At 59.4% G+C, this 25,546-nt stretch overlaps 1 protein-coding gene across 6 annotated transcripts in view; it reads right to left on the reverse strand.

Annotated features, from left to right (window-relative positions):
* The window catches only part of ADGRG1 (adhesion G protein-coupled receptor G1), a 37,985-nt gene extending 12,811 nt beyond the window's left edge, over window positions 1-25,174 (reverse strand). The window contains exons 1-2 of one of the 6 annotated variants that reach the window (XM_027617472.2): window positions 17,495-18,041; window positions 7,579-7,670 (exon numbers count right to left, since the gene is read on the reverse strand). The gene's annotated coding sequence lies outside the window, so the exon portion shown is untranslated. Of the gene's footprint in view, window positions 1-454; window positions 466-7,025; window positions 7,273-7,578; window positions 7,674-17,494; window positions 18,042-25,080 lie in introns of those variants that run through there. The other 5 variants (XM_027617473.2, XM_027617471.2, XM_027617470.2 and 2 more) reach the window with 5 other exon arrangements.
* Window positions 25,175-25,546: the final 372 nt, after the last annotated feature.

Below are 25,546 nucleotides of genomic sequence, written 5' to 3' on the forward strand. Positions count from 1 at the left end.
GGGCTTTCCCTGCCTGGTCAGGACTGTGGTGCCTGGCAGGAAACTGCACGCCTGGCACTGGGAGAGAGAAGCCAGGTGGCCTCCCCACGGCTAGCTGGCCCCGTGACTGAGCGAGGCGCGGACACACACACAGCCTCCTTCAGTTCATGGGGAACTGCATGTGGCCGTGGCAACACATGCCATCATCTGCCACAAGCCAGACGAAAAGAAGCCTGGAGACCTGGGTTCACGAGAAGTCTCAGTTTAGGGGAAGCCAAGGGGCTTCCAGGAAGAGGTGGCTTTGGGACAGAATATTGGAGGGTAGCATTAAAGGGACGGGGGGGCCCAGGCAGGAGCTCACTGTCTTTGTCCTTGAACTAACCTGACCCCCTGAAGCTAGAGCCAGTCTCCTGTGTCCCACCACGCATAATGGAACCCCAATTTCAAGGGCCTTGTCAGTCCATTTGTTGGTCACCTGGGCTCATCGTCTTGCCTCTGTGGCATCACAGGACCCCTTAGAAGAAGCCTATGAAAGTGTTTTAGGGAATGGTCATTGTCACCCAGGTTGTGATTTTTAAGGTTTCACTCTGCGTTCTCCTCTCTGAGCATTTTGGCCCCTTTTGTAACTGCATCCTGCCACCTCAGACCAACGGGAGGAAACTCAGCCTCCAGAGACGGAGCTATGTCCCTCCTGGACCCCCTTCTTTTCTCCCCCTCCTGCCAGTCCCTGCTGCTAGCTACCTCTGATCCCCGAGACAAATGTCACCTCCTCCAGGCAGCCTCCCTCTCTGCAACCACTGCTCTATACTTGGGAACTCGTAGCTGACAGATCACTTATCGATTTGGTCCAAATTCTCCATTTTATAGTATTTGCATTCAAGGCCCAGAGAGGGTCAATGGCTTCCTGACATCACACAGCAAGCAAAAACGGAGCTGGCCAAAAATCCATGTGCCTCTATGGCCCGCTGACCTTCAAAGTGAGCTACCCGTGTTGGGAGACAAGGGCCCTGGACAGGGCGGAGTCATCCACTCTGCATCAACCCTCCTGGATTGAGCTTTGAGAGCAAAAAGGCCGAGACAAAGAAGTGACCTTCCGGTCATTGGAGGGACACAAGCGAGGTTGCGTGAAGTACACAGAGGGGATTCAAACACAGACGAGGTACCAAGGTACCTGTCCCTTCCAGGCTCATCTCCACTCTACCCTGGCCACTCCAAGGTGGACCACGTGGTCCCCACAGGCATTCTTGGGATGTGAGTGGGAGGGTCTGCCTGGCTTCCTTTAATCCACTCTTAGGCAGTGGAGTGGACTCTGGAGCCAGACTGCCTGTGTTCAACTCCAGCTTCTCCTGCTCGCTAGCTGTGTGTCCTTGGGCTGGTTCCTCACCCTCTCTGGTCCTCACGTGCCACATCTGTACATGAGTTGATACTTATAAAGGACTTAGAACACGGCCACGCATGTGGTCGGCACCACAGGTGTCAACTACATAACTCTGGGTACTTTCTGACCGGCTTATGCCTGCCCCCAAGTCAGCCCTTGGGCCTGTCACAGAGCCCTACTCTCTCCCCTCCCACCTTCCATGCCCCCTGCCCTGTGGCCCTGGCCAGCTCAGCCTCCAGAGCACCTTGACGGGAAATTCTTAGAGCATGAAACTTTCCTTCCGGGAGCTCAATGGGAAGACTGGAACCCCACCCAGAAAAGCTCCGTCCTTGCCGGCCTGACCTCTGGGCCTTCTGAGGGGTGAGAGAGCGGGACCAGGGACAAAGAGAAGATTCCAGCCCCTACCAGGAAGGGGGAGGGCACTGCCTGGCTTGTCTACTTGGCACCTTCCCAGCCCCATTTCACACTTCAGAGAACCCTGCCCACTCCCGTCACACCCTCTTCCTTCCCTCCATCCCCTGCCTGGGGGGGGCGGGTTGGGGGGGGCTACGGTCTGCTCCCCCCCCCGTACACACACCCACCGCCCCATGCAGCCGACTCTGATGCGGTCAGCATCCATGACGGGGGCCACACTGTCCCAGCGCCTCCAACGGGGCTGCAGAATGCCCTCGTCACCACCCTGGGAGCCCCCCACTTGGCTCAGCCAAGGAGGGAGGGTCCTGTGCTCTGGGGGCTGAGCCCCAGACCCCGGAGCCAGGGGCGCACACGTGGACCTCGACACAGACTACACGGGCAGAACCTTGTCCCTGGTCTCCGGAGCTGCGGACCAGCAGAGCGGGACAGGCCTCGGGAGTCAAAGACTCTTAAAACCAAGCATCGGTGCGCAGGCGAGGCCTTCGTCAGACCTCACACAGCACCGGCCAGAGCCAGGGCGCCGCCGAGAGGGGTACTCCAGCAGCACCGCGACAATCAGAGCAGGAGCGTCACTCCGTGAGGTTGGTCCTACTGGTTTGCCATTTTACAGACAAGGAAACTGAGGCTAGGGAAGGGTTATCTGATCCGAGATCACCCCAGGTGGAGCCAAGACACAGACCTGCGTCTCACCCTAGAGAACTCCTTGCAGAGCTGGTACTGACCGAGGTCCTAGAGATGCACGCTCCCCCCGCTTTGGGAGATCCCCCAAAGAAAAGGAGATACGAATGAGGGGGCAGCCAAGACCACCAGCAGGTGCAGACAGCTCCAGCCTGGGAGAGAGGGTCTGGGGGCCAAGTCCCCCAGGAGGGATCCCCTCCCACCTCCCCTTTTGGAGCAGCTGCCTTTGACTTCCCGCCTTCCGTAAACACACACAGGGAACAGAACAGTCCGGCCCAGCTTGACACAATGGGGGCCACCATCACAGGGTCCTCGGGGACACAGGCAGAGCAGAGGGTGACCAGGGCTTGTCTTAGCCCACACTCCCCCACCCACCCCCAGGACTGGCTGGGCCCAGGAGAAGGAGCTCTGGCTCCCGCTCAGACCCAGCCGTGCCCATCCTCATGATGGGGGAGGGGGCACTGGGCAGGGGAACTGCGGGGCTCACTTTCTCCCTCCCCCCCCCGGGGGGGCCTGAGTCACTTCCTCTGCCATCCGTGTGGAGCCACGAGTCACCGCTGGCCCAGTCCAGGCTCCTGGAAAACCCATTTCCTCGGAGGACAGAGGTGGAAGTTGAGTGGACGGGACCTGGTCGGCTTGGGGTTAACCCTTCATGGGCCCAGACCCGGCCCCCCCAACCGCTTTTCTTCTCCTTCCCGTTACACACGCTGTGGAGGTACCATCCCCACCTCCACACGGACCCTTTGGCTGGAATGCCTTCGCTATCCTTGTGACAACCCAATCCATCTGTTGAGACTCAGTTAAGACACACTCTCCCCATGAAGTGTTACCTCACCACCCATCCCCTGTCAGGATTAACTACATGTTCTGGGGGAGGGGGGGAGCCACGGCCCACCCTCCACTCTCTGTGCCCTCCGCTGCCGTGAGAAGTTCATATCAGAGGTGCGCAAACTTGCCCGTGGGTCAGAACCACCCCAGGGAGCTCACGAAGAGGCAGACTCACGCGCCCCGCACGCTGAGGATCAGAAGCAGCAGGTCTGGGGGGCGGCTCGGAGTCCGGCTTTAACAAGCGTCCCATTGATTGACGCTCTGAGGGCTTGGAACCCCTGGATTCCAAGCCTGGGATAACAGTAGCTGTGTTTTCCAGAGAGTCAGAGCCGAGGGGGGCCCAGGCCCAGGTCATTCCGCTGCTGAATGGCATGGCCTGGGCTGGGGGTGCCTCTTGTCCACCCACTGGCAAGGACACGTCGCCCCTCGATGGTTCACCTGGTGCTCAGCAGGGTGCCAGGAACCTGGAAGGGGCTTCCCGAAGGACAGAAGGGAGGAGGAGGGCCGGGGTGGAAGGGGAGCCCGGGAGTGGGTTTTCGGGTGTGAGCCCGATCTTGCCTTCCTTGGGGGCAGGAGAGAAGGAAGAGGACCCAGCCTCGGTCCTTAGCTGCTCACCAGGAGGGGGGGGCAACAGGGAGCTGCGGGCTACCCCCTGGAGCCCGGGGCGGAGGGCTTAGGAAAGAAGGACGTGACCCAGGACAGAGACGAGGAGACAGGTGGGTGAGCACAAAGCCTTGAGAATGTAAGCACGCATGCAAGTGTGGGTGTGTGTGCACACGCGCGTGTACGGGTCTGCAGGGGAGCACGGAGAAAGCAGAAGACGGCTGGGAGTGGGGGCTGGTTAGTTCTGCGGAGGAGGAACAGAGGGCTGCTCAGACCTCAAAGGGCAGCCAGCGAAGGCCGTTAGAAGAGAAGAGAGTGCAGCACTTGCAGGTGCTTCCTCCCTGGGGTGGGGGCTGGGAGGTGGGGGGCCAAGAAGACCCTCCCTGGAGCTTTCCGAATTACTTGACAAAAGTAAATCTTACTTAGAAACACCAGCTATCCAACAAACCAAAGGAGGGACCCTATCACCCCTGGGAGGGACCCAGGGCCACGCCCCCTTCTAGGCCAGCCCCACCCCCACCCCAGACCCTCGCTCCCCTCTGCTCTCATTCTCCAACGTGGTGGCTGAGCTCAGGCTAGGTGACCACCTCGGCTCGAGGTTCCCCCTGGCAGGGTGTTCCGGGCTGGCTAGGGGAAGCAGTGACTTCAGTTTGCAGGAATTCTTCTACAATAAAGGAGAATAAAAATTAAGCTAACTGCCTGCCCCCAGAGGCTGGCGGATGCCAAGGTGATGCCCACTCACTGCCTGGGGTGAGGCTCACATTCTTGCGCCAGACCTGCTGGAGGGCCATCCCTGCCTGCGTGGCCCCACCTCCCCGCGGCTTCTGGTCTGGCCAAGCCCGTGGGCGACGACTCCCTCTGTGCACCCAGATGAGAGAGTTCTCTGCTAGGATGGGAGGAAAAGGTCTGTCCATGTGAAAGGACCCTGAGTCCTCCCCAAGAGCCTTATCCAGAGCCACCCACCCTGAAGCCTGCTCTATCTGGCACCAGACCATTCACTTAAGAGACCTCAGAGAGGCCAAGGCACAGTCACGCAAGCAGACGTGAGCCCGGGCTTGGGTGTTCCTGCCTCCAGGCCTTTCCACACACGGGTCTTCCTCCCTGGGATGCCAGCCTTAAGATGTGTCCAATGCCCTGGGCCTATCCCTTCTCTGGGACTGTCTCCTCATCTTTACCAAGTGGTAACTTGCCAGAGCACTTTCTAAGAAGCACTAGTTCCCAAGTTAGAGAAATACTGCAGGCCCTGCTCGGTCTTGTGTATTAGCATGTCAAAGGCTCTGATAAGTCCTGCAGAAAGAAAATCCACAGAGCTTGGCTGGGCTTAGTTTCCCAGACCACTGTGATGGTCTGTCCTTTTTAGCATGGGCACCTGTTATCAACATGAGAAACAAGCTCTCAAAAATCCTGAGGCCACACAGTAAGAAACCTGTCAGCACCCTCCCTCCCAGCCTCCAGCCCCTCCCTGCCCCTCAGAGGCCATTAGCTACCATGAGATGGGCTTCAGGAGCCATTTAGACTGTGATGTTCCCCCGGGCAACTCATCACCATCCTTGACACTTCCAGGCAAGAGGTCCCCGGGGGAGCCTGAGGTATATGCGGCCCCACATCCCACGTCCCTTCGGCCGGCGGGAGCAGCTCTTGGGGACAGGGGCACTGCCAGTCCTGTCCCTAGCCTGGCCCTTCCATTAAAGTCAGCCAGAGCCAGCTGGGCCCTCAGCCTCTCCTCAAGCAGCTGGGACACTTAGAAGGCTGGAATTGAGAGGGAGGGAGGGAGGGAGGGAGGGAGGGAGGGGCAGAGAAAGGGAAAGAAAGAGGCAATATGAGCATGCCAGAGCTTTTAGAAGCCGAGAATCAAAGCCTCTTAGAATTCAAGAATGGATTATAGGGACTTGGAACCTAAAAAGAGAAGAGATCAGGAAGGGTCCCAGATCTGGCCCAGGCTGGGGTCAGGCTCAGGCGCCAGGGTTTTTCGGGAGCAGTTCAGGGAACCTTGTGCCAGCTCTATGCTCCTAGCACAGTGTGGGGCCTGCCCCCGCTCCCGCCCCAGTCTCCCCGCAGCCCTCTTCCCAAGGAGCTGCTGAGGCTGGGCTCCAGGACCCCGGGACACACACCAGTCAGCACCTGCCCAGAGAATGCGGATGCCCAGAGCGGGGGTGGCAGGAGTTAGATGTGCTTGGTCCAGAACTAACTCTGCAGCCAAGTGGCCCTGGGAACTTTCGGCCAGCCTGTCCCCTCTCTGAGCCTCAGTTTCCTTCTGTGGTAAGTGGATGACTATGATCCCTGCCCCCTTGTCTTCTCTATGGGCCAGGGCCTCCCTTCCAGGGAAGGGCAGGGCTTACACCCCCAGGTGGAAGAGAGGAACAAAGAAGGTGCTGGGCGTCTCCGCCTCCTGGCCAGGCTCTCTTCCCTCTCAAACCACAGGCAGACCTCAGCTGGCTGGCTTAAGTGTCCCTTCCCCATCTGTGTTCCCACACTGCCCAAGGCCAGGCCTACAAGGTCAGCCCAGTTAGCACCCTGCTCTGGGGGCTGCGGATCAGCTACTCTGGACCTGGCAGAGTGCCCGTCTTTGGAGTATAAGACCCTCGTATTCCCAAGGCCAGCCACGAACCCTCCCTTTCTTTCCTCCTCCTCCGGGTCCCAGATCCCTGGCTGAGAGGTGCACGGGACACACGGCCAGGTGTCCTCCCCCCAAGAAAGCTGGGGGCCTGGGCAAGCCTGAGGCACCAGCCCCCTCCAGGGAAGGGCAGTGGAGGCACAGACCAGGGGATTCCACCCAGCTCACTGGGCACACAGCACCGTGGTGTCCTCCATCGCTATTTGCAACCCCCCCCCCCCTGCCCACCACCCAGGGCAGTGTGCTCAACCCCTCCAGCAACACAGCTAACATCGATTAAGCTCTGGGAAAATGCAAAACTCGATTCTAAGCTCTTTACACGAAGGAACACATTCATCCTCCCCAAAACCTTAAGAGACAAGCGCCATTACACTCATTCATTTAACAAATGAGGAAACTGAGTCCCCGGAAGGTGGAGCTACCCAATGGGGACTGCCCAGCCAAGCCAGGGGTGCACACGAGATGCTACCCCAGGGCCTGTCTCCAGAACTGATGCTCTCGGTTTTGCGGCCCGTTTCCCCTTTACCTTACCTGTTAGAAAGCCTTCTCTTTCAAACTCACAGGAAAGATGCTTCCAGATGTGTCTCCTTGGGGTTCCGAACACCCTTCCCCTGAGGGCCCAGGTGACCCCTGTGCCATGGCTCCTGAAAGCCAGGGATGCAGCCTCCCAACACCCCTCAGAGGCTTATCTTTATTCATTGACGGTGCAGCCCAGAGCTCGAGTGTGACTGAGGAGAGTGTGCACGGAGCCCTTACCCCCCAACCACATCCTTCTGGGGCTGCTGTTTGAATCCCCCTTAGCGTGGCATCTGTGCCTCTCCCCGGGTCCCTGGTGCCACCCAGCTCCCCCCACCCCACCCCATCCATCAGCTCCCCTAGCAGTGCTAGAGAGAAAGGGGAGATGGGGAAGGGGGATGGACGGAGAGAAGAAAGAGGGGGGAAGGGGAGGGAGGTGGGAAGGAGCAGGGGAAGGGGAGGCAAAGGAATGGGGGAGAAGAAGGAAAAGGGAGGGGGTGGGGGGCAGGGAAGGGGGGCCAGGAATGAGAGGGATGGCAGGAAGAAGGGGGGATTAGGGAAGTCGTACCTGGGCTCCTCCTTTGTGGCATCGAGTGGACTCTACGTACACAAAGCGCGTGAACGAGTGAGCGAAGGGCTGGCCTCGTCGCAGGCTGCAGGCTGCTGGGGCAGTGCATGGGTTTCTGGGGAGGAGGACTTTGAAGCGGAGCCAGCCCAGCCCCTGCCCCCTCGCTGGAGCTTCAGACAAAGCGGGCAGCCGGGAAGACGGGCTGCGAGCCCCAGCCACCAGCCTGGGAGAAGGGGCGCAGGTGAGAGCAGCCCCTGGCAACTGTTGCCCTGGCAACCGTTGGCAGCTGCAGGAAGGAAGCTGCGTCAGTGGCCAGCTCCGACCCAGCACAGCACAAGCGCCCTAACTTGTCCGGTACCCAGGTCTCCTAACTCAGATGCTGGCCGGGCCCAGCAAGGAGCCGGCAGGAGGAAGGGCAGGGTGGAGGACGGTGGGTTACAGAGAGCATCGGGGGACACCTGCCTAAGTTTGTCAACATTGACTTTAAACCAAATCCTTTTAGGACCCGGTGGGGGCTACCCTTGTGACCAAAGATGCCTATGGCAGGCAGCTGCTTTTGCCCCTGGAGGCTGCCAGCCTGTGGCTTTGACCTTGTCCCAGGCTAGACACCCCTCCAGCCCTCATTACTGGCCCTCACAAATACAGAACGTGCACCATACTTCCCTAGAAGCGTTTTAGGGGGACACCTGCTCCAAGAAGCCTTCTTAGATTGCCACAGCCCACCAGGAAGCTTCCTTCTGAGCTATCCCTAGGGCTGGGAGTCTCCCCCCGCTTCCTTCCGGACAGTTCCCTGAGGGCCAAGAGTGGGTCAGACCCTCCTTTCTGTGCTGCAGAGGAAGTACCCGCGCAGAAAGGGAAGAGAACACAGGCGAAGCTTCTGAAACCCCCTCTATGTGCCAGGTACTACACTAGGCATTTTGGAAATCTATTTCTACCACTCTCCAAGGTTAGCCCTATTGAAGCTGTCTTACAGATAAGAAAAGAGAGGCTCCGGGAAGTGATGTGACTCGACTCGCTCAAGGCCACCCTAGCTGGAACTTCAAACCAAGATCTCTCCTGAGACACAAAGACATCAAGACCAAATGTCCATCTGATGCTTGACAAATCCTGCCCCCCATCCAGTGCACATCCAAACTTTATTTGATCACCTCCAGGGACAGGGAGCTCACCTCCTCCCAAGAGGGGCATATCCCTCTGACCTCTAAAAAGTCCTTCATAGCCACTGAGTCAAAGGGGAGGGGACATCGAAGACACGGGGTGGCCTCCACGTGCCGGACAGGGCAGGAAAGAAAACCAGGGGCAGACGCCCCCGCCTCCGCCGGGGCCTATGGCTCCAGACCAGCAGCAGATCAGGAGACAGGGTGGCGCTGCTCAGGGGGTTGAGGGGCTAGGGTCTCAGCCAAGCAGCTCTAAACACTTTCCCAGAACAAGTGGGGAACCCCCTTGGCAATCACACTCAAAGGGGACCGAGGGGTTTTGCGATGGTTTCTGGCAGAGGCCATGGGAAAGGCAGCAGGGGCTTGGGGCCAGGGGGACGCTGTGCCCATGCACCCTCACACCTCCTCCCCCCCAGCCATGGACCAGAGCCAGCAGGCGGCTTCAGTCAGGACGCAGCTATTGTCTTGCTGCTGGCCCAGAGCTGTGTCCCATTCAGGCACTATTTTTGGCCCCCGGAGGAAGAGGAAAAGAAAGCAAAGAAAGGAGTTGCTGTTCTCGGTGGAACCTTCCCCCAGAAAGGATTCCGGGGCCTGCTGGGCCAGAGAAGGCAGTCACTGTTGGATCAGAAGCTTCTATGCTTAAAAAGAGCTGGCAGGGGGCTGCAGTTCAGGGGGAACCAGGGGAGGGCACAGATGGGGCACCCCTGGCCTCTTACACACGCTTGGTGCTCACTAACTGCAGGGACACACAGAGAAACAGAGACACAGCATCGCAGGTCCCACCCAACGTCGCCGAGCACTTGTAATGACAAAAATACTTACGATAGCTCAGAGGTCATTGCTGTCCAGAGCCAAGTCTCTGCTAAAGACACTGACAATGCTCATGGCACTGCCAGCCAGAACGGAGTGTTGAACAAAAATGATGAGGCTCAGTTTACAAATCAGATAGCTGAGGCTCAGGGAGCAGCGTAACTGCCCAAATAACAAGCTAGTGACCCCACACACCTCCACACCCACCCCGCCCCTGCCCTCCCCCCACCCACCCTGCCTTTACCAACTCCAGCACACTAGCCTTCTTTCTATCCTCAGACACACCTCAGGGCCTTTGCACGTGCTTTCCCTGCAACATAGCACATTTTTTCCTGGACCCTGTTCCCTGCTCGGTTTCTTCTCAGTCCTCATTTCAAATATCTCCTCCCCCAAGAAGCCGTCTATGACTACCCAGCCAAAATTACCTGCCCCATCATCACTCTCTTCCATGCCACCTTACCTTCTTAACTTTACAGCACATAACGCTGTCCGAGATGACCCTCCAATATGCTTACTTATTTTCAATTTCTCAGCATTTACTGTCTGGCTCACCACTTGTATTTCCTGTACTAGCTCTGTGTCTGGTCCACAGTAGATTCTGCATGACTGCTAGTTAAATACATGAATGAATGAGACAGAGCTGGGATTCTAACCCAGGTCAGGCCGGCTCCAAGCCTCTTCCCAGTAGGAGCCAATTCCTGATGCTATACTTTCGATCCAAAAGTGCCACTTGGGGCAGGGGGTTCCAGCACCGAGCCATCCTGACTCCCCAACCTCTGAGTAGTGGCTCAGGGGCATAAACATCTCTGCCAAGTGCTTGGCAAGAGAGGGACTCCCCAGACTGTGCACAGCTCGAGAGTAGGGATAGGACCCTAAATACCAGCCTAGTATTTCCTCCAATACACAGCTGCCTGGTAAAGGCTCTGAAAAGCCCTGCAATGCAGAAGCCTGGGAGCCCAAGCCTTTCCTAAATCACTGGGACGACAGACAGACTTTCAAAGTTGCTAGATTAGATGATGTCTGAGATCCCATCTGAATTCGTGATCACTGAACCTTGGGGTTTCTCTTGACACGAAGGCTAAGTTACTACCCCCAGGCCTCTCGACAACCTTCTCCTATGGCCCAGGGCTAAGAGGGGACCCAGGGAGGAATTTACCATGAAGGTGGGACCCATTCCCACAGCTGCAAATGCTAAACTTCCATCTGGACTCCTGTGGGCTCCCCCAAGGTGGAGTGGGGAGAGGAAACCGTATATGTCTGTGGCCAGGGAGGATCCTGGGGTCTAGGAACCTGGGGGTAGGCAATATCCCAAGGGCCAACATGCAGAGACTCACAAGGCAGCTGGAGGAGGGAAGGGAACCACAGACCATATGAAGCGCACCTAACCTCCCATAATGCGTGTGCCTGCCCACTCTATGAGGGGGGCACTATTATGCCCATTTGACAGCTGAGAAAACTGAGGCTCCGCAGGGGGAGAAGCTGCTTGCCCAGGGCTACACAGCTGGTAACTGGACCTCAATCCAGTTCTGTACACTCGTTTGCCTGCGCTGTACCCCCTGCTCTGCATGGCACCCCCGGCCCTGGACTCTCCAGGACACGGAGAGGAAGCGTCTGCCACTCTAGGGAGGTGGATAGGCAGGTCCGCGAGGCTGCGCTGCACCTGAGGCCTCGCACCCCAGGAACAGGGGCTGGGCCCCTTCATCCCTACACCCCTGGGGTCTGTGAACACTTCTACCCGCCCTGGACGGCAGTTACTGAGGCTTCCAGCTCTGTGGGAGAGCGAACCCGACGGCAGGAACTGAGGCATGCTGACACCTGCTGCAGCATCTCTGTGGGGAAGCACCGGCCATCCTCCCAGTGACAGCTAGAGATGGGCACCGCTCCCCCGCCTGGCTCCCCCTACGCCAGGCCAGGCACCAGGACCTTAGTATCCTTGGCTCCCAGCCTGGGAGCTGGAGAGCAGACCCCGCCCGTCTGGTCTGGGCTGTGTGCAGAAGTGGCAGAGCCCAAGAGGGTGTGGCAGGTGTGGCCACAGACGTAGGATAAATACAGCTTTAGGAAACCGTGTGAGGATTCCTTCCGGCCCTGCCCACTGCCCACGGCTCTCGCCAGGCTCTGTCACATGTAGGTGTGTGGGAGGGGGAAGTGCCACAGGGCCAGGAACACCCCGACCCAGCCACGGGTCCATTGGATAGGGAGAGCAAGGGGAAACATCAGCTCCCTGATGACGTGGGGGTGGGTGTGCCCCCTTCCTGACCCCTCCATCACACCCTCCAGTCTCACTCCCGCCCCATCCCCGATCCCTGATCCCCAGTCTGATCCCCTTGTGCCTTCCACCCAGCCCACTGGATGGCACTAATGGTGGAAGTCCGGGCACGGTGACAGGCAAGGTTATGGAGCTCCCACCTGCCCCCTCAAACATCGCCTGATGCCATTCAGATGACCAGCAGGCTGGCTGCTCAGGGACTTAATGCCTGGGGACAATGTGGGACTTGGGCACCTCTCCCACTCAGCACCAGAAAAGCTCGGGGCTGGAAAGAGCCGTGAAGAACCTCACCTGCTGCTCAAGTTCCCTCTACAATTCCCTGCCAAACTTAAACACTTGCAGGGATGGGAAGCTCACTCCCTCAAATGGGAGCAGCCGTCTGTGGTGCCATGGCCTGGGTCCAGGCCTGGGTTCAGGCCCCCACTGACTGTCCAGGGAACCTGAGATCTGCTTCCTCATCTGTGAAATGTAGATAAGGATTCAAATCTCCAAGGGCCAGCAGCACCCGAGACTGAATGAGGGTCTTTGTAGGCAGTGAAGCAATAGGTACTAAAGGTGGGGGGGGGGTTGTTTATGAGTCGCTCCAAGGGTTTGGCACATGGCCAGATGGTGACACAGCCTGAGGAGCAGTGGGCAGAGGGCGCCAGGCCAAACATGACTCAGTTGCTCCAGCTAGCGCCTGGGGCTCACCGCTCACATTTGTCACCATGAAGACAGGTGGGTCTAGACAGTTGTCCCCCCAGCCACAGGGTCAGAGACCCAAGGTGCTAACCACAGAGCAGACCCTGAGAGCCATACTTGTCCGGGGACCCAGAGGGGGTCAGCCACCCAGCGCAGGCGAGGGGCCAAGAAGCCAAGGGAACTCAGCCCAGCAGAGAAGCAACCACAGAGTGCTGCCCAAGGAAACAAGCCCAACTTGAACTCAGGCCTCCCCTGCAGGCCCAGGACAATGGCCAAGTGGGTCAGGACTTGGGTCACAGAGAGGAGAAGGAGGGAGCCCCATTCTTGAAGAACTCCATGCCAGCAGATCAAGACTCCATTGGATGGGAGTGTCCAAGGGCCCCCATGGGCTCTGGGGGGCCTGGTGCCTTTCCCAGTGACGGCATGGGAGCACAAAGCAAATGCTCCTGGATAAACTCATGCTGCTTCCTGAGGCCTTGGTGATGGCCCAGATCAGTGGCAATGACAATATCACTGATGGTGTGCCGAGCACTACACTCAGCACTTAAAATGTAGTGGCTCACTTAACCTTCTCAAGGGACCATTACCAGTGTCACTTTAAAGATGAAGGAAACAAGGCACAGAGAGGCTCATACACCTGTCCAAGTTCACACAGTTGATGGAGCCGGGACAGAACCAGACAGCCCCAGAGCTACCACCTCGGGCTGCCTCTCCCGGGGGCACAGCCAAGCTGGGTGATGAAGGAGCAAAGGTCTGGGACAGCTCAGCGTAGGGCTCTACTGCCCATGGGGCCCTAGGTGGGCAGCTGTCTCCCCTTATCCCCCACAGGGTCTCATAGAGGTATTAGAGACTTAGGTGTCTTCATCCCCATTTTACAGCCTAAGTAATGAGGCTTTGAGAGATTGAGCTGCTTGTTCCAGGTCATTGTTCCAGGATTTGAACCTGGTTCTAACTCAGCCACCACGTGACCCTGAAGACAAACTCTTCAGCCCGGGTTTAGGGAAGACCTCTCAAAGCTGCACAATGAGCTACGTACACACTTCCCATGCATGGGTTGCTCCAGATCCCAGCAACCACCCTGCCCGGGGGTGGGACACTCATCTCTGTGAATCGTGGGGACACTGAGGTCCAGGCAGGTGACAACCTTGGGCCCCTGCGGCCCTCTGCTTTCCCGCGTGGGCCTTGAAAGACAAAGCCAAGGCTTTGGGAGGGGGAAGGCATAGACCTGAGGACAGAGCAGAGAGGCCTGAGAGGTGGCTCGAGTCTCTCACCATTGCTTATCTGGAGTTCACTGAAGTGGCACTGAGCCCGGGTGGGGGGAGCCGGGCTAGAGCCATTAGCTGCAGAAGGGCCAGAGCTACAGGGAGCCCGAGCAGGGCTGGCTTCCACAGCGAGCCACCCCCCACCCCACCCCCAGCCGCCTCCCTGTAATGTAGAGCCCTGTCCACTGATGCCTAGAAGCCCTGCCAGCTTCTCTGGGGCTCAGCCTTTATCTCTGCCTGCCTGGAACTGCCACGCGTACCACAAACTATCTGAGCCTGAGCCTGCAGCAGCTCAGGAGCCTGATGCCAACCCCACTGGCCTTCCCACCAAAGCGCCTCTCAGACAGTAGAGGGAGGGCGAGGTCCTGCCAGAGCCCAAGCGGCCCCAGCTCTCCCCAGGGGGGAGGCAGGATGAAGCCCCTCCCCCCCACCCCCTCGGTTGTCAGAAGTTGTCTCTGGGCCTCAGCGCCTCCGTCTGCCCCATGTGGAGATCTTAGGATAAAGGCTAACTTACATGGCCCAGCCCTGCTCTGCCTGCTTTCCTGCAATCACTCCTTCGTGTTTACAACAGCCCCGCAAGGGCGACACTATTGTTACCCACTTTTTCCAGATGAGGACACTGAGGCAGACGCCCACGTTCACACCACCAGAGACGACCAAAGCCAGGGTTCTCCCCAGGCAGACGGGCCTTGCTGTCTCCATGGGTCCTGACACCCTAGCAGAGCGCGGGCTCGGCAGGGGCACGGCTGGGGTTCGAGACAAGGGCACACGCTCTCTGGCACCCAGCACGAGCCTGGCCTGGCCCAGGAGCCCCCGCCCGACTGAGGGGGCCGGGAAAGCACGGTGGGCAAGATCACAGACTCTGGAGCCCCAAAGACAAGCAGTTCCTCATGGGTAAGCCTCCCGTGCCTCAGTGTCCTCGTCTCTCAAGTGGACACACCAGGAGCACCTGCCTCGCAGGAACGAAGGGGTGTGCAAAGCGCCGAGCCCGGGGCCCAGCAGGGTCTGAGGGCAGGGGAGCTCCAGGATGTTCTAGCTCAGGCCAAGCCCCCAGGGAACCAGGGAGAGTTTGGGGCTTGAGGGGCAGGCTGGCCCCAGGCAGGGGTCAGAAATTGTGTGTCCCGAGCTCCTCCCACGCCCTTGGCCCCTCTCCCCAGCAGTCCAGGCCTGACCCCAGAACCTGCGGGACTCCCCGAGGGCCTCAAGGAACTCCCGGTGAGGCATGAGGACCGGACAGGCAGAGGGTAAGCCTGGGGGGCTCGAGGCCCAGCCAGCCCCTCCCCACTGTCTGAGAGGCCCCTTTGTGCCAGTCCTGCCCCACTCCCCACTTGCCATCTGCCTGGTCCCTCAGCTCCTGGTTCCCTGACTGCTGTGTTTGCTCACGTGACGCCCCATCTGCTGGGAATCAGAAGGCAGGGTCTGGGGGTGCCAGGCCCGACATCCCCGCCGCCTCCTCCATGCCCTGCCCCTGACTCTTCACCCCTGCCCTGTAGAAGCCCACCTGTGCCTGCATCCCTGGGAGAGGCCCCGCCCTCACCCCCACACGCAGCTCTGCCGAGGACCGAGGGACCTGTGGCCTGGCTCAGCGGGAGCATGGCGCACGGTCCACGAGGCCCCCTTCATGGCTGTGTCTGCCTCCCCCTCCCATCTTTGTCACGCCCGGCCCCGCTAGGAAGGCGATCCCCCCGGCACACAGACCCTGCCTGTTTCAGCTGCCCTCCCTTCAGCCGGGCAGCCCCTCCCCCTCTGTCCCCACAGCCATGAAGCTGCCTTCCAAGCACGAGCGAGCGATGAACCCCACAGCCAGGCCACCCCGTCACAGCCTTCCCCTCCCCATCCTGTGGGGGTCACGGCCAGAGCACCCAGCCCCCACCTGGCACCCGGCTGACCTGGCTGCAGGCCGCAAGGCCATCCCTCCGCCTGCAGAGCGGAGTGAGACCTGCCGGCTGGGCGCTCCAGACCCCATACAGTGACCCATGGCAGGTCTCCAGTGCCATCACCTGCCCCATCTCCCCGCTCTCGTCCTTCCCAAACCTTTTCCATGCGGTGGCCTCTGCCCAAAATGCCCCCCACCCCATCCTCATATATGCTCATCAACCCTTTCACCCCTCCCTCCTGGTCTCTAAGCTCAGCTGGGTCCTCCCAGCTCAGAAAGCTCTTCCCCTCTACGAGCAACTTTATGTCACTCCTCAGCTTCAGACCCTCACTGTCTCCTTTAGCTGTGTCCCTGACAAGGTGGGGTGTCGCAGCCAGGCTGACCAGCCCCTGTCCAGTGGCCCAGGACCCTGAAGCCAGCATCGAGAGCGCACGCAGGCTGCCTCGCACAGCGTCTCCCCCGGACTCTCCCCGACAGGCCGTGCCCGGACTGGTGTCCTTCACAAGCTGACACTCTTGCAGCCAAGCCCCAGGGCCACAGGAGACAGGACAGCTATCCTCACCTCTACACACCCATTTCACAGCTGGGACAACTGAGGCCCAGAGAGAGAGGCAAGGCAAGGTGCTATGACTGAGGTGGATCTGTATCTCAGATCCCCAGGGTCCTTGCCGCAAAGGGGGATTAGGTCTGTCCCCCAAACTAGTCCATCCTCTAGACACTGGCAGGGGAGTTCCCATAGGACCCTGGCCTGGGCTCTGGGGAACCAACTCAGCAGCTGGTGGCTCTCACTGACAGGAGAGGCTTCTTCCCACTCAGTCTCCAACCCCAAGAAAGCACCTCTGCCCTCAGGGTACCCACAGTGAGGGGGCAGGAGCTTGGCTCTGAGTCTGGGCCACCCAGGAGTTCTAAGACACCTTAATTGTCTCATTCATTGCCCCCACCCCCGGGATATCAGGCACACAGAAGGCACTCAATAAATGCTTGCATGAATAACTTCCTTGGCCCTCTGGAGCCACAAAGGCTCTTCCTACCCGCCCCACCAAGCAGGATGGGAGTTGGGGTAGAGGGCTGAGAGGTGCCTGTCTCAATATAGGCACCCCCCAACCCTCCTCAGTAAAACGAGCACCAGTCCCTCCTGTGGGGCCACGGGAGACCCCAGCTCAGTCCCGCAGGAAGGAGGCTGGTTGGGGAAGAGGAGAGAAGAGGAACCAGTAGACCCCCCTCGCTGGAGCCGGGCAGGCGCTGCGGTAGCGCCTGGGGAGAAATTCCTATCAGTGCCACACAGATGGAAGCACCGGGGTCTGGTGGTTAGTGGGCAGGGGGCTCCGCCTGCAGCTTCTGCTCCCCCATCTATCTGCCCCTACTTCCCCGCACTCTCTCTCAGACCCGACAGCTGGGACCACAGTGGCCTGTGTGGTGAGGAGCCAGACTGCCCTTGACTCACTTGGGCACCCTGAATTCAGCCCTGGGCATCTGTAGACAAAGCCCTTCCTCCCCCAGGCTGGACCCTGGCCCTTTACTGCTAGACTGGATACATGACTTGGGAGCCTCAGTTCCCCCATCTGTGTAGTGGGAGCAGGAGTGGACCAGAGAGCAGACCATAGCTTGCTGGACCTCGTGACTATACCACCCTGAGCCTCAGTTTCTCTAGTGACAAATGACTAGTGGCTCTGAGAGATTCCAGCCTTGGAGCCCCATCCCCTTCTGAGCCACCTCCCCGTCCATCCTGGCCAACCCTGGAGACCCCGCACCACATAGTCCATCGGGGCTGGCTGCCACCGAGAGACCTCCCAATTCCAGCCTACCCTCCACCACACACACCGCATCCTTCCTCCTTCCCGCTGTCACACCCTTGATCTGGTACCTGGTGCCGGTGGAAGGTCCTATGTGGGGCCAGGCAGCTGGAATGCCTTTCACGATTCACCTTGGAGGCTTCACACAGCCACCGGGGTCCGGGTGCCCCCAGTAGGTGGGCTGGTGAGTGTGGGAGGCTCCCAGCTCCTCTCTTGCGGCAGAGCAAGCGGGCAGGGAGCTGCAGAGGCGGCAGCGTGTGTTTGCAGGGGGGACGCCCCCCTCCTGCCCCAGCCGGGCTCCTCCCTCTTCCCTAGCTTGGCTGGGATGACGGGACCTTACGTGAGTCACGGATTTCTCAGAGGGAGGCTGGGAGGGGGCAGGGCCAAGAGAGCTCTGGCAGTGACTCTGGGGGATGCCCATGACTCAGCGCCGGGCAAGGGGGCACCTCAGCCTCACCACCCATCCAGGCAGACAGGTGCCAGGCTCTGTGGACAGACAGCCCCCGCTGGGGATAACTCTGCCTCCCCGCCCTCCATCTGTCGCTTCCCCCCACACCGGGGGCTCTTCTCCCCCAAGTTCCCGCAGAGAAACCAGGGTTGCCACGGCAACAGGCCCCTCAGATGCTGTCTCTCCCCCCCCATCCAGGCCCAGGCGACAACTGCCCCTTCCTGAAGGAGAGTCCAGCCTCCTTGGCAGCAGACAGGAGCCGGCGCTGACCGGCAGAGCGGAAAGCACTGGAGAAGGGGGGGCGGGGGTGTCAAGTGGCTTGGCATGTGGCCACGCACAACTGACCACCTGACCGCCTGACCTTGAGTCCTCCTTGAGCCTCAGTTGTCACAGCAAAGGGACCTATCTCAGTGCTCCCCAAGTTTCAACAATCCAAGACTCCCGTTCCAGATTCTAAGACCCCGGGGGTACATCTGCTAGGCCAAAGGGGAAACTGAGGCCCAGGTGAAGAACCATTCCCGGTGGCTTCCAAAAGCCCAAAGAGAGAAATTTGGAAATGGGCTGATGCCCAATGCATTCCCTTCTGGCCACTGGCCTCTGTCAGAGGCTCCCTCCCACTGCTAAGGTTCATAGCCTCCCTGAGAGTCTGGAAGCTCCAGACGGCTCACAGCCCACCCTGTAGGCCTGGAGCTCCCTGTCTTCCCTCATCCCTACCCGATTCCCAAGTCAAAGATGCCGTAGGAATTTCACAATATAATGAGAGTAAGTGATGACAGCAACAATAATAACAATAATGGTTACATTTACTGACCATTTACTGCATTCCAGAATCTTCCCTCCCACCATCACCAGAGCACCACAGGGCAGTGGTGAGGAGGAAAACATGTTGCTCAGCATGTTGCTGAGCACTTGATGAGCCCTCAATAAATATTCGCTGTGAATGTGGTGATGAAGAGGAGAGAGCAAAAGGCAGAGAAATGCAGCTTAGAGAAGGGAATTCACTTGCCCAAGGTCACCCAGTTGGGAAGTGGCAGAGTTGGGATGGAGGCCCAGGGTGGTCTGGCTCCACACAGCGCTCCTGACCACTCATGAATCCAGCCTTCCCATGCCCCTAGCATGGGGCCTGAGCACATCAGATGCTCAGGGCCCTACAGACCCCTTCTCTCGTGCAGGGATCCGCATTTTAGAAAAGGGACGTGGAAAAGTCCCCTGATGCCACATGAATTGAAGCTTTTTAGGCAGTCTAGGAGGCCAGAGGTCTGCTGTGGGTAAGATGTACCCCTCACCTGCCTACACAGATCAAGCCACAGGGAGAAAGGCAATAAAGCAAATGGTGAGGAGCAGGGAGGCCCCCAGGCCAGAGCTTCCAGGAAGCAGTGCTGTGCTCTCCAAGCGATCAGCCCCCGGGGCGGGCTGTGGCCGATGCCCGCGGAAGGCAGGCACTGTGGGCACTTGGCCTGTGTCTGGCCCACTGTTCCCTCCCAGGGCTACAGTGGGCACTTGCTCATTGCCAGGGCTGGAGGGGCCAGTTCGTGCTGGGGGGGCCAGGAAACAACGGAGCGGAAGTGAGTCATCCAAAAAGGTTGTGGAGTCCCTGACATGCAATGTTCCTGAGCAAGTTACCGCCTCTAAGCCTCAGTTTCTCCAAAGTCTGTCCTTCAGGGCCAGGCCAGCTGGCAGCCGGGGCAGCCTCAGCTGTCCCCCAGGGTCCAAGCCAGCAGGAAGCAGTCCCTCCCAACACACACACCCCACAGAGGGTGCGGACCAGCACCTCACAGGTGGAGTGTTGGAGGCACCACTCTCTCTGCGGGACATCTGAGCAAAGAGACACAGAAGCCTGGAGCCAGGCCCCTCGGGCCACGTGGGAAAGGCCTATGCGGTGGACTGGCCCAGGCCGGAGACAGCTTGCCAAGCTCTGCCCGCCCTGTCACCGTCGGGCTTCTCAGAGACCTGCTATGTGCTGGGCACTGTGCCAGGCTCCAGGGCAAGGAAAGACAGCGGGCCCACCCAGCCCTGAGTCTGGCTCACATCAGGGTGACACTGGGAGTCAATTACTGGCATTGCAGAGCTCCCAGAGTGCTCTGGGGGTCACAAATGAGAAACCCAATAAATTACTATTCATCACAATAGCACCTATTATTAGTACTAATAACAGGACTGATAAGAGCTACTGTGTCCATAGGGAACCCTATGTGCAGTGCAGGATGCTCTGTTTTAGGTGGATTGTTCTCATTTCATTTCATCCCCCTGAACCTGTGGGCTGGGTCCCACTGGTATTTTAGAGACACAAAGTAATTCAGCAAGAGAAACCCTGGTTTGGACTTGAGGGGCTTGCGCCAGCAACGTGGGTGGGCTGGGTAGAGGGGTGGTCCAGTGGGGGCAGTGGAGAACATAGAGGCAGAGGGAGAGATTGGGGGGGAGACTTTGGTCCAAGAACCCGAGGCAGGGCTAGCACTCCCTAGCCCATGTGTGAAGGCGAGGGGCATGAAGAGATGTCAGAAACTGCCCTGAAGCATGGGGGGCGCAGGAGAGGGTGCAGATCTGGGAGGCAGGGAAGAGGCTGCCCTTGGGTACAGTGGAATGGGGGGGGCCCTGTGAATGAGGCAGCCTTCCAACAGGCCACTGGAAACACATTGCTGAGGCTCAGGGCTGAAGGGCTGGGGTCCCCAGGGGCCCAGAGAAAGTCACGCGCATTACTGGCTGGTGACAGAGGCCAGAGGCAGGGCAGGGAGTGCCAAAAGGTGAAGGGGCAAAAGGGTCTTCATCTTAAGGGATGGAGGAGAGGCTGGGAGCCTGCGCTCTGGGCTCAGGCCAACTGGCATCTCCTCCCGGCTCTACCATCTGGGTGACTCAGGCACTGTCTCTCTGGCCACCCACCTTCTCCCCTATCAAGGGGCTACAACGTCGTCACCACGGTAACAATTATCAAGGCCACATACATAAAGCTCACAGCCCAGGCACAAGTGAGCAGGCCTGATGTCCTTATGAGGGCTCTACTCTTCAGAGCGGCCTGAACATGAAACAGAAATAGGACTTACAGGCAGGTGGGAGCAGATTTGCCACCATGTGTGGCCCCCAGGACAGGGTACAAGGACGGAGCTCCGTGGGCCCCGCGGTGACAGAGCTGGGGGAGAGGTCTCATCCTTCTCCATCCTCAACCCCCGCCCCCCAGGGCAGTGTGAGCCAGCCTTGAAGATAGTGAAGAGCTGTGCCCCACCGTGGGAAGGGTCACGGGCAACCACTGGCTGCCTGGAGGTGGGTTTTTATTGGACAAGAGCACTTCAAGTCCACATGTGTCCCTTTGCAAGCTGAGTGGCCTTGTAAAGCACTGAGCACCACGCCTGGCACACAGTAGGTGCGTGACAAATATTGGCCAGTGTCACTCTGGTTATCATAAAGTCAACAAAGGCCTGGCCCTCCACAGTTTGCAAAGTCCTTTCTTTTCTTCTTTTTCTTTTTTAAGATTTTATTTATTTATTTGTCAGAGAGTGCATGAGAGAGCACAAGCGGGGGGAGGGGCAGCGGGAGAGGGAAATGCAGACTCCCCGCCGAGCAGGGAGCCCGATGCAGGGCTCGATCCCAGGACTCTGGGATCACGACCTGAGCCGAAGGCAGACACTTAACAGACTGAGCCACCCAGGCAACCCTGCAAAGTCCTTTCGTGTCCAGTATCTCCTCTACAAAACAGTGATGACTGATCCCATTTAACAGAGATGAAAACTGAGGCTCGAAAAGGGAAGCTTCCCAAAGGCTCACGGCACATCAGCACCCGAGCCAGGACTTGAATCTGGGTCCTGCGATCCAGACCACATGCTTTGTGGCCAGACACCTCCCCGTTCATTCCCATGGGAAAGCCTCCTGGCCACAGGCGCGGGGGCAGCTGTAGCCTCATGATAACACCATCTCCCATCACAGCCGCCCCAGGGCCCAGCATGGATGGCGTTGCCCATATGACTCAGCCACTCTCACAAAGGGAGCTGTGTGCCCTGTGCCCTAAGCCTGCCTCCCCCACCCACTGCTCATCCCCCGGCTGGAGAAGGAACAGGGAGCCCAACATATCCAAGACTTGGGAGAACACGGGGCCCCGTGGGCCATTAAAATGGGACAAGTCTAATGGAGATTCAAGCCCAGGCTTGGGGTGTAGGAGGTTGGTGCCAACTCCAAGGATGGACTGCAAGGCCAGGCAAACAGGAGGGCGGAGACCATGCAGGTCCACGCCTGTTTTTCTGAGACCTTATTTGGAGCTCCAAGAACAGACTGGACCCAGTTGGCTCCCTTAGGGGTGAAGCTGAGGCAGGTGCACATTGTGCAAATTGCACAATGCACATTGCACAAATGTGCAACCCACATTTACCTGCATCAGATTTCAAAAGCTCTGGAGCTTGTGGTCAGGGCTCCTGTGTCTACACCTGTCCCAGCACTGGCCCTCTCTCCACCCCTCCCCACTGAAGGTTTGAGACTCAGAGTCCATGAACCCCTATTGAGCACTACGTGCCAGGCAAGTGACTTTCATTTCTGCCCCCACAATTCTGCCAAGGAGGCCTTGTCGCATTTGCTGGGGGAAGAGACTGAGGGTTGGAGAGGGAAGGGAGCCAGCCGGAGGTCACACAGGATTTGAGCCAGGATCTAACTTCAAGGCCTTGAAATTCCCCCAGTACCTCTTTCCTGGTTCCAGTGGCATCTTGACCTCATACAAACAAGAAGTGGCCTTGGGCCCAGCACAGACGGGCAGGCAGACAGACATCCCCCCTGTTCCTGTCCTGCTGGGGGGAGACCACTACAGAATGTAAGTCCTCACAGAGTTCAGGCTGGCTGGGCATCCAAGGATCACCCCTGCTGACCCCCCCAGGAGGCAGGCACACCTGGGTGCCCAGCTGCCTGAGATAGAAGGTAGACAGAGCTGCCACCCCCTCTTTCCAGGCATGACGGAATGTCTGACCTCAGCCCAGCCCCCAGCTGCACTCAGCAGGAGATTAGATCCAGGCAGAACAGGCCTGGAAGGTCATTCTGGCCACACTCCTGCCTCTCAGCCATCAGAAGCCCCTGAGCCCCAGGGCAAGGATGGGCCCACCAAAGATGGACCACAAGCTCTCCCCGCCCCCACTTTCGTGCCGGGGAGGCTGGGCCACTCTTGCCATGGGAAACAGGTGCAGGGACAGGCATCTGGAGGCCTGGGTTCCTCAGGGGAGGTCCTAGCCATCTGTGAACATCAGGCCCCCATTTGTAGCTCAGGGGATTGGAGCTAGGTGGGCTGGGTGGCGCCTTCCCACTTGGCCTCTGGAGCCCGCAGTATGGCTGGGAGGACCGCTCCTCCCAAGGGGCCCCCGGGTACCCTGCTCAGGCCTGGGGGAGACCCAGTGACCGGGAGGCTCCAAACTGCCCCTCGCCCCACCTAGACTCCCCCCCGCCCCCCCAGCATGGCCCTAGAGTCCTTCAAATAGCTCCGCACGGGACCTGACACCACATTGTCCAGCTCTGAGCTTTCTGTGCTGGGTGTCCCCAGGTCTGAAATGGGGACACCAGGCCTGTCTCACCAGCAGAGCAATAACAGGGGCTCTTACATACTTCAACGGGGTGGGGGGGAAGTGCGCAGAGGAGACTTCGAACTCCTCCTCCCCATTCAGACAGGAGGGCTGGGACAGGCCACCCAGCTGATGTCTCCATGGTTGCGCCCCTTCTGTCAGCAACTCCCTGGGCCCTGGACTCTGAGGTTTGGATGGCACCCAGACTTAGGCCAGAGGCCTCTGGTCCGGCAGTGAGGCATTGTAGCGCCCCCACCGAGGGAGGCAAACGAGGCCCAGAGAGGTGGGGTGACTACCCGTCGGGCGGCACAGCAGTGTACAAAGGCGGCAGGACTTGCTTTGACTAGCAGGGACAAGGTACCACCTCATTTGACTGCCAAAGTGTCCCCGGAGCCCCGGATCTCGACTTTGACCTCCCCTGTGTGCCCCACCCCTCCTCCCCCACACCTGCCTATCAGTGCCCAGCAAAGCGCAGGCGCTGATGGCAGGAGGGGAGAGGGGGCCCCTTTCCTCACCCGGGACTCCAACGGCCACCGCTTCTCTCTCAGGGAAAGAAAGAGCCGGAACTGGACCTATTTGGTGGAAAGGCCGCAGAGCCCCTGGCCTCCGGCCCCAGGAGACACCCCCAACAGCTTCCAGAAGCACTGCCTTCTGCACGTGCCTCTGTCCCAGCAGCCGGGGTCTCCCCCTAAGTGCGGGGGCACAGATGGCTCAGGAGGCATAATGGAGTGGCAATGACAGCCACTCACTAGCAGGGGCTAATTAACAGAGGGAACGTGGGGGGCCCATTTTGCTGCCCACACACCCCAAGGGAGCCAAGTTGGTAAGGGCAGAGCTGGCCGGACGCCAGGTTCCTCCCACCTCCAGCCACCCACGTCTGTCTGCCTGTCTGGCACGTGGGGCTGGAGGACCAGGAGGGCCTTGCGGGGGTAGGGGGGACACCGCTGCTCCGGTTCCTCTTCTCGCACCGTGGCTCTTGCCCAGCCCCCCTCGGGGTGCAGACAGGGAAAGCACCCAGGGAAAGAAGCTCCCAGGCCTTTCCCTCCATGATGGCTCTCCAGTCCCGGTGTGTCCTCGGCCACCAAGTAGCAGTCTCATCACAGAGACCCGAGGGACTTGGGGAAAGGCTAAGAATCCTGTGCTGGCCAGACAGGGCCGGCATGCCCCCAGGCCTGGGCCCTGTCCCCTCTGCTCAGCTGACCCAGGCAGGCTGCCTTTCTCTTCCTTGTCAAAAGTCAAACAACCTGGGTCAACCTGCTCCCAAACCGGTTTCCCTTGGGATCCAACGAGGAAACAGGCTCTGGGTGCTGGGGACAAAACAGGCAGAGACCCGGGTGCCTGTCTCCTTCCTCCCCATCCAAGCCCTGGGGCTCGCAGCCCCACCTTGGTCCTCAACCTTACGCAGTCTCCCCCACCGCCCCCTGCGAGCCTCCCTGTGCCAAAACGGCCACCACGTTAGTGCGCCTAGCCCACACTCAGAGCAGCAAGGGGGGACCCGAGGACAGCCAGGGCCTCCAAACTTGCCCAGAACCCTGAGCAGACCAAGGGCAGGGCCTCCCACATGCCCTCAGGGTATGAAACTAGACCGGAGAGCCTGCCAAGGTCAAGTGGGCCAGGCTGGGAGTCTAACTTCGCCGGATTTTCCTGCCCCGTCCTCCACCATAAACAGCGAACAGCGATTTCTTACCTCCGAGTCTCGGCAGAGCCCTGGCCGGACCCTGCCTCCTCCCCTTCTACCTCCTCCCGGGGCTCACGGGCACCCAGCCTGAGCTTGTCTGGGCAGGCTGTCCCAGGTAAGGCTCCGCCTGCCTGTCTTGAATTTCCGGCTGGCTGCCACCTCCCTCTCTCATTCCTGGATTTCTCTGCAGGGCCTGCCCTGGCCCCCCTGGGGGCTCAGTGCCCCTCACCCTTGGCCTCAGCCCTCCATGGGTTTTCAGCACCTCCGCCCAATGCATGGGCTGGCCCACCCGTGGGCCCTGGATGAGCCTGGGGGAGTCACTGTTGGGGGTACTGGCCCACCCTACGTAATCATCACCTCTGTGAGTGGCTCCCCGAGGTCAGGCCCCACCTGAAGCCTCCGTCCAGGCTTGCCTGGCTACAGGGAAAACAACTCGGCAGCCCACAGCTGGCTGAGGCCAGTGGTAAGGTGGTGC

Source organism: Zalophus californianus, chromosome 17 (assembly GCF_009762305.2).
Source record: "Zalophus californianus isolate mZalCal1 chromosome 17, mZalCal1.pri.v2, whole genome shotgun sequence".
Lineage (NCBI taxonomy): Eukaryota > Metazoa > Chordata > Mammalia > Carnivora > Otariidae > Zalophus > Zalophus californianus.